General features: G+C 41.4%; 1 pseudogene across 1 annotated transcript; it reads right to left on the minus strand.

The window, feature by feature from the left end:
• Positions 1-549: 549 nt before the first annotated feature.
• LOC309612817 (small ribosomal subunit protein uS2 pseudogene) lies at positions 550-8633 on the minus strand (annotated as a pseudogene). Its single transcript has one exon. The product of its transcript is annotated as a small ribosomal subunit protein uS2 pseudogene (transcript).
• Positions 8634-9132: the final 499 nt, after the last annotated feature.

Below are 9132 nucleotides of genomic sequence, written 5' to 3' on the forward strand. Positions count from 1 at the left end.
TGTGTCTATGTTGTGTAGCAATGAATGATGTGACACTGGACTCATTACACTTCCCTCTCTGGGTCTCGGTTTCCCTCACTTAAAAAATTAAGTGTGTCTTTATTCCCGTCCTGCCCCTAGGTTCTTCATGACCATTAAAAAAATTTTTTTTTAAATTTTTTAGATTCCATATATATGTGTTAGCATATGGTATTTGTTTTTCTCTTTCTGACTTACTTCACTCTGTAGATGCAGACCTACTAGAGAATAGACTTGAGGACACGGGGAGGGGGAAGGGTAAGCTGGGACGAAGTGAGAGAGTGGCATGGACATATATACACTACCAAATGTAAAATAGATAGCTAGTGGGAAGCAGCCACATGGCACGGGGAGATCAGCTTGGAGCTTTGTGACCACCTAGTAGGGTGGGATAGGGAGGGTGGGAGGGAGACACAAGAGGGAGGAGATATGGGAATATATGTATATGTATAGCTGATTCACTTTGTTATAAAGCAGAAACTAACACACCATTGTAAAGCAATTATACTCCAATAAAGATGTTAAAAAAAAAAAAATGAAATGGGGGTGGAAGCTAGACATAGTTTAAGGCCCCTTCCAGCTCTGCCATTCTAGTCTGTGTCTCCCTGGATTCCAATCCAATAGGTACCCTGGATTTGGATCCTCTGCTGTGCCAAGCTTATTATTTGGATTTTGACCTCTGTACCTTGTTCTTCCATCTAAACCCACTGGAAGTTTTTTGTTTTGTCATATATTTTAGTATTCTTAGTTTTATTAATTTTAAAATTGCAGAAGCAACACTGCTCTTTGGTCAGAGTTAAATAATCCTGAAACATAATAAAAGCAGACGTTTTCTTTCATGTAGCACATTCCCTATTCCCAGACATAATTTCTTCCCTATTAATGACTTGGTATAGAGATTTCCATATATTTATTGTCTATTAGTATTTTTCTTCCTCTGTCTTTTCTCTGTTTTCCCCTTGGGTTCTTCTGTTTCTTATCAACCCAGTCCTGTGACTGCTCATCTTGCCTTACTCAGTGATATTTGTAACTTCCAGGTTGCTGCCTCCTTATTTGTTTCTAGCTCAGGGCTTTATTTGACCCTCATTGCTGCAGGCTACTCATTTTTCTCCAGGCTTCTTAGCTTTAACTTGAGTACCAACTTTCAGAAGTTACATGTTCCAGTCCTGGCTCCTGCTGCTGTTCCCTGGCTTCCCAGAGCATCCCAGTACCAGGGAATAAAAGTGTAGTCTCTAGAGTCCGGCTCCTGGCTTCAAATCATAGCTCTCACACTTACTGGCTCTGTGACCTTGGCCAAAGTACTTCATTTCTCCAGATCTCAGTTTCCTTCTCTTGAAAAAGGGGTACTATTGAAAATGATCTCATAGTTCTTGTTAGTGTTAAGGGGGTTTTGCATGTAATCTTTTCACAATTTCATCACAACTTCCAACTCTAGTTCAGGTCCTGGCACATTGCAGGTTCTTAAAACTGTTGACTCTTTTTGCAAAGCACTTCACATTAGCAAATTGAATAATCTACATTGGCAGATACAAAAACAATAATGAGGTCCAAAGAGGTTGAAATAACTTCCTTAAAATTACACAGATAGTAAGCAACAAAGCCAGGATTCAAAGTCAGATTTTTTTTGGCTCCAGATTTCTGTGCTTCTCACTATTCTCAGTAGCGTTAATCCATATTTTATTTATTGGGGGCCTTTGATACTCTCTTGATGCTTGTGGAGCCTTCCATCCTCTAACTTGGAATCTGTTTGGTTTGTTATTTCTTACGCATGGCTTAATGGGTTTCTTCTTCCAAACCCATCCGCTTCTGCTAGGTAATCAAGTAAGAAGGTCCTCCCCGCTCCCCAGAAAGGACTGGGCCCAATATTAAATCCAGAGTTTACTCGGACTTCAGAGTCTTTGTATTTCAAGGCAGAATGGTTAGTTGAAAGAGTATTGACTTAGGAGCTAAATGGGTTCCAGTATTGATTCTTTCCTTTAGTACTTGTACGGTTTTGCCCAACGCAATTAATTTTCCTGAGACTTAGTTTCTTTATTTGTCAAATGGGGATGAAAATATTAATAATACTTGCCTTACAGGATAATTGTGACACTGGAGATCAAATATGATAAGTACTTGGGTATAGTAGACATTCAAAAAGTCATTGTTATTGTTTGAAATAGTTACTTCAACTTGTGAGAGACCAAGCTGTTACAGGCCCTAAAGATATTTGATATTATTATGGGGGCTAATCTTTGAGTATACTGTCTTTCAGTTATATTTGGGAGGGATGGGGGAAGAGACTAGCCTGGTGAGAAGGACACACTTTTTTTAATTAATTTTTTTTATTGGATTATAGTTGATTTACAATGTTGTATTAGTTTCTGCTGTACAGCAAAGTGAGTCAGTTATACATACACATATATCCCCTCTTTTTTAGATTCTATCCCCATATAGGTCATTACAGAGTACTGAATAGAGTTCCCTGTACTATTCAGTAGGTTCTTGTTAGTTATCTATTCTATATATAGTAGAAGACACATATTTGGCCTGGATTTGGATGTGGCCTGGATTTGGATCTGGCCTGTGGCAATTACCAATTGTACAACAGGCAAGTTGTTTAATCATTGAGCTTCAACCTCTTCACTTGAAAAAACAGGAGTAATAATAACAATCTTATAGAGGCTTTTGAGGCTTAACTGAAATAGTATATGTAAGGCATGGCAGTGATTTTAAAAATATTTGTTCTCCATAAGACATTGTTACAGAATGTCCCAATGTTTGTTATAAGTGTCATTGTATTCCTATTTGTGCTCTTAGCACTCAGCATGGCCATCACATAGTAGGAACTGAAAAAATGTTTGTTGGACTGAATGGGCCCTTGAGTTGAATAGTACAAACACTTTATACCCAGAATTGTTTTTGTTTTGTTTTTTTAAAGAAACTGATGTTTATTTTCTATCTACCTTATTTCTGTTTTCTGCTTAAAAGCTTGGGGAAGAACAGCTTAAGACCACTCCGTGGTTGTTCCTACCCTTTCAGTGGCCTGAGCAGTGGGAGCTGCAGACCAGTCCTCAGTGGCGGGCTGAGGGCTCCCATCTTGTGCAGGAACTTCTGGGCAGGCACAGAGGCACCGGCGCCTTCAGACCCGTCTGCGACCGCGGGTAGAACACAGTGAACTTGGGAGCTGCAGCAGTCCATTCACCCCGATGCTCCTCCTTGGCCATGGCCTTCTCAGCATGGCCTGCTCTTCCTTTTCAGTCTCTCCATCACCTCTGTAGAAGCAGAGATCAGGCGGGACCTCCCACGGGTGTGCACACGGGATGGTACCACGCATGTGCAGAACTTCCTGGGCCAGGATCCACCACCTCAGACCCACTGAGTGAACTCCCTTGTTGCTGCAAGGATGGCAGCGTCCACAGGGCACAGAGGAGAGTCTGTGTTACAGGGAGCAGTGGTTGGTGGGTTAACGTACAACACCTCTGTGAGAGGCTGGTCGCCAGCCCTGGGGTCAGTAACCCCCAGAAGACGCGGCCCCTGGAAGGCTGCCTGGATCTGGTTAGTGAAGTTTCCAGGGGTGAAGCGGGCAGCAATAGGAGTGGCTCCAGTGACAGCAGCAAACTTCAGCACAGCCCTCTGGCCAGTGTTCCTGGAAGATATGACACTGATCAGTCAGTTTTTAAATGGTAGCAATGGCACAAGCCATCTGCAGAAGCTTCTCCCAGGTCCCCTTCAGATCTATAATGTAGATGCCATCACTTTTCCTTTAGTAGATGTATTGTTCCATTTGGAAGTCAAGGTTGGTGCCACCTAAATGGGCTCCTGCTGCTTGGAATTTAAGGACATCGTCTTCCTTCATTTGTGGGACCTCAAGGGCTCTGGTGATTGTGAAAATTTCCCTTTAAGTTATTATGGAAACCCAGGACAACACCATCTAGACCCCTCTCTGGGTAGTGCAGAGTGGTACACCCAAAGTTTGACTGCTAGTATGCTCACTGTTCTGTGTCTGGAAGCCCTACAAAATAAAATGTTAAGGGAGTTTTATGCTGAGTAAAACCCCCAGGCTTAGGAACCAGCGTGCTTAAGACCTCAGATTTCTTTCTGGCTCTCAGTATGAGGGTCATGATTATTTCCCTTGCGTCATCCTCCACATGTGGCTTTTCATCTTACGTTCTGGCTTTGCTCCAGGAGACGACACACTGCCTTATGCCAGGGACCTGGTGAAAGGTCACACCGGGAATGGCCAGGCTGGGAGGAGCTCACCTAACGGTGTGGGTCCCTGACTGCATTCTTTGGTGCTCCACCGCGGTGGGGTAAAAGCAAGAGTGAAAAATGCCAAAGAGGCCTAAAATTTAGAGTTTGGCCTGATAGTATAACTAGAAGGTTTTTTGCTCTGAATTGCTGTAACCAGGAGAGAGTGAGTTTCTGTCATTTCCCTACCAAATGAAAAATGGAATTGATGATGAATGGTTGTTAGATACAGTGATCTGAACGTATTCTTTCCAGCCTAGTGAGACCCATTCCAACCTTTCACAGACAGTTTCTTTAAAGACAGCATGAGAAACCTCAGTGTCCTCTGAAGGTTTTTGTAAATGGATGCCAGCCCAGCTTTTATTAAACTGGGTTTATACGTCATTTAATTGGTCATCTTGACGTACCTCTTCCAGACTCTGCTTGAGCAAGGACAAAATGAGTTGAGTGTTCTCTTCTGCTGCAAATGCTGAGCTTGAGTGGTTTTTGTTGTTGTTGTTGCTTCAACTTTGTCTCTTTTTCATGTTGTCCCTGAATTTGTTAAGTTTGTCCCTTTTTCAGGTTTTTTTTTTTTTTTCATCTACATCGATTATGTCTAGTGTGGTTGATGTTCACCTCAGTCCAACTCAGAGCACTAAAGCAAATACCTACTGAGCACGTGGTCAACACAGAGCATGCTGGTGCTATTTTCTAGAGCTTCAGCATAGGGTCTTTAGAGCTGCAGCATTCAACACAGTAGCCATTACCCCTATGTGGCTATTGAAATTTAAATTAATTAAAATTAAATGAAATAGAAATTTCAGCTCCTCAGTTGTACTAGCCATATTTCAAGTGCTCCACAGCCACGTGTGGGGGTAGTGCCTACCGTATTAGACAGCACAGACATAGAACGCTTCCATCCCTGTGGAAAGGACAGTGTTGTTACAGAGATTACAAGCGTAGCCTCTGGGGACAAACTGCCTGGGTTCAAAAACCTGGCTTTGCCTCTTGTTAGCAAGTAAATTCATCTTTCTAAGTCTCAGTTTCTTCATCTGTAAAACGAAGCTAATAATAGTCGCTACCTAACAGGGTATTTGTGAGGATTGAAATGAGATGAGGTATTTAGAGACTTAGCACAGCGCCTGGCTCATAGCAGGCCACCAGAGGAGGACCTGGGGGAAACGGAGGTTGCAAATAACAGAATGTTCAAGTAGCGGCTGAACTCGGTGTCTGAAATACGATAGAAAATAATTTCCCTTTTAATTAAAAATCTGGAGGTAGGCAATCCAGGATCGGCGTGGCATGTCCCAGTGGGCAGGATGAGGTACGCATCCACTGTGTCTTTAGGTTCCCAGAATTTTCCTCCTGACATTTTCACTAGTGTCCTGTTGGCCTGAATTTAGTCACATGGCCACATCTAACTGCAAGGGAAGCTGGGGAACAATTTTTTTTCGGGGCGGCTGTGTTTCTAGCTAAAATTTTTATTACTGATAGAGGAAGGGGGAAATGGATATTGGAGGAAACTAGCAGTCTCTGCTACTAAGAGAGACAAGACTGAAGCCAGAGTACAGAGGTCTTTAATGCAATCTAAGGAGTTTGTTTTTTTTTTTTATTGCTTGGGCTCTGTGGAGCTATTGATATTCTCAGTGTAGGGAGTTAATACAATTAAAGGCTGTTCATGATAATGGACTCTGACTTGGTTCCTCAAACCAGCAATACTCACCTTAGCAATACTCAGATAATTTCAAGAACAGTTACTTTCAATTAAAAAAATTTCCAACATTCTTTCCCACTCTCCCTCCTTTTTAGGTAAGGGGAAAGGTAGCCTGAGGGGAGGAAATGTGAGAAGGCAGCCCTTCCATCTGACAGCTCTCCTTTTAAACTTCCTCCAGTGTATCACTGGCCCTCTCATAAAGGGCTGAGAGAGGAAATCAGTTCTTCACATGGGGCGGGGAGTGCTGAATAGAGGGAGTTGCTATCTTTTTGTTATCAAGATAGTGTGCTCTCTCTCTGAGCACTTGTGCTTACCTCAGACACTGCATTGTTGATGGTGTGCCCTGCTAGATTCGAAGCAGCTTGAGGCGAGAGTTCAGGTCTTACTTGAGTCCGTATCCTCTGCAATTAACACAGTACCTAGGGCAAGGCATATATAGGGTTATGGAACGTCTTGGTAAATGCTGAGCCCATGAATGCTGTGTAGATTGCATTAACCTTAAAGCAGGTGCACTCAAGCTGAAATCCTCATACTGTTGATTACTGCTGAGTTTGTGCTGAAAGCATTTCATGCAAAGGCTAAGAGAAAGACTTGAAAGGTGGAGACAGTTGTGGCCACCTGGAATGTGATTCTGCTCAGAGTACATTGGACTGTGTAACAATCAGAGAGGTCAAATAGTTTGTGTTAAATCCTGGAGGAGGTCCTCTCTTTTCTTACTTTGCCTTTGTCTTTCTAGGCACTGGTTTACTAAGATGATAAAAAATATACTGAATTTGTGTGCTTATAAAATATATCCTTAGGTAAGCCCCTCCAGTGAGATTTTTAAATCAATGAATGTTTACTGTGTCTGTGTAAAGCATTATGGTAGGGGCCAGAAGGAATAAAAATAGATAAATAAAAGAACGAATCCTAGCTTTCAAGGAATTTACAATCAACAAACACTGTGCTAGGTTGTAGGAATCTAAATATGATTGACTAGGCTCCTACCCACAAGGGGATTACATACAATATGGTATGAAAAGCAGACAGATAAGCAGATGATGACATGTACTGTGATCTAGTGTTTGAACCTTTCTCAGGGCCAAATGTACATACTTTGGTTAAAAATTTAAAGAAATTGTCCATTTGAGATTTTGTGAAATCTGCAGACACATTCTAGTTAACTAGTATGTAAAATGTTTTCTGAGAATCGGATATATTTTAGGAGTGGCAGGGATATGATATGCAACCAGGAGAGAGAGAGAGAGGGGGGAGGAAAGAAAAGAGGGTTGATCATTTTGAGGTGACATTAAATTATCTTTTGACACCAGCTGTATCTTTTTTATAACAGAAAATGGAAATAACTCTGTCCTTGACCTTCAAAAAGAAATTGACATACCTAGCTTAACTATTCAAACAAACAACTGTGTACTCTCTTCAATTCCTATGATGATTTTGATTTACTGTAAATGACTGAATTTAATGAACTAAATTATGCTATTTAAATGCATTTTGTGAATGGTATTGTAGTTTGTTACAAAGCATTATGTCTATGCTAAATTGTGCTGTAAATGATATGGTATGGAACATATGTGCTGTATTCATAATTTAACTATTGCTATGGAGTGCCTTCTTAGATAGGACATACTGAAAAAGGAGCCTTTATTTACCTGGTGAAATGAAGGTGATATCTCAGCAAATCACTAGGTCTTACTGACCTTGGCAGAATTACAGTGCTAATATTTTCACATGGATGAACTGTTCTTGAACAATTTCTCTAATGTATATGGCAGAAATAGGCTTTCCATTAAAACTGCGTGTATATGGTATATCTTCCCTTTCCATTTTTTTCCCCTTCAACAAACATTTACTGCAGTCATAGCAAGGATAATTCCACCTCCATTAAGGTTCATGTTTTCTCCTGGCCTCTCAAATGGTAGAGACAACTGAAGTCAAAAGTTTGTCCTGCAGTTATGCTGGTGCTCTCTGAAAGGACTTGCATTAGATAACACCCTGCTCTTCTTTCCGAGTAATTTGAGAGATTTTGTAAAAAGAGTAAATGCTGAGGCCAAAATAGCATCTTTATTACTGATACAGCCTATGTTGGCTTAGTGTGGGAGCCAAATAGGCTTTCTAGCAAAATCCTGACATTAGGTATACTTACCCACTAGGTCCTGGGCTTTCCTACATGGAAGGACGGCATAGGTAAGATTTTTAACATGGAAAAGCAAAGAATTTGTGCTTTCTTTGGATAGGCTCGTCTAGGCACTAGACAGAGAATAGTAAGCTGGTGGGAGAGTTTTTTCAGTTAATGAGATTGAATTTTTCAACTCAGAGTTAGGTGTATGCAAATGACTAGATAGTCAATTTTGATGAATTGCTGTAAGAAAAGAATTAGTTTTAGTCATTTTTCTGTGCTGTATTTGGCATTTTTCTCAGAGTGATTCATTTAATGTGTCTCTTGGTAGTATTCTCTGTGTATTTATTTTAGAAGTAGCAGTAAATGATACAACTAATATTCTAAAATATTGTAATGGATATGAACTTGGAGTTCATCTATTTGCTCTTTCTTAGGATTATAGTACAAATTGCTGCTTTCGGAGCAGGGACAATACAATTCTAATCAGAAATGTAAAACTGGGGCTTCCCTGGTGGCGCCGAGGTTAAGAATCTGCCTGCCAATGCAGGAGACACGGGCACGAGCCCTGGTCTGGGAAGAATCCCACATGCCGCAGAGCAACTAAGCCCATGTGCCACAACTACTGAGCCTGCGCTCTAGAGCCCGCGAGCCACAACTACTGAAGCCCGTGAGCCTAGAGCCCGTGCTCCGCAACAAGAGGAGCCACCACAATAAGCATGCGCACCGCAACGAAGAGTAACCCACACTCTACACAACTAGAGAGGGCCCGCACGCACCAACGAAGACCCAACGCAGCCAAAAATAAATAAAATAAATAAATTATTTTAAAAAAATGTAAAACTGGTAATACAATCTTTTTAAAATTAATTAATTAATTAATTATTTTGCCACGCCTCGCAGCTTGTGGGATTTTAGTTCCCCGACCAGGGATTGAACCTGGGCCCCAGCAGTGAAAGCACTGAGTCCTAACCACTGGAACACCAGGAGTGGGACCTTTCTTTGTGATTGGCTACCATGAATGGCTATAGGTGGGGCAAACAGTCGGTTAATGACTGTAGGATTTCCCATATCA

The sequence above is a fragment of the Balaenoptera borealis genome (assembly GCF_965194805.1).
Source record: "Balaenoptera borealis genome assembly, chromosome: 1".
NCBI classification, from domain to species: Eukaryota; Metazoa; Chordata; class Mammalia; order Artiodactyla; family Balaenopteridae; genus Balaenoptera; species Balaenoptera borealis.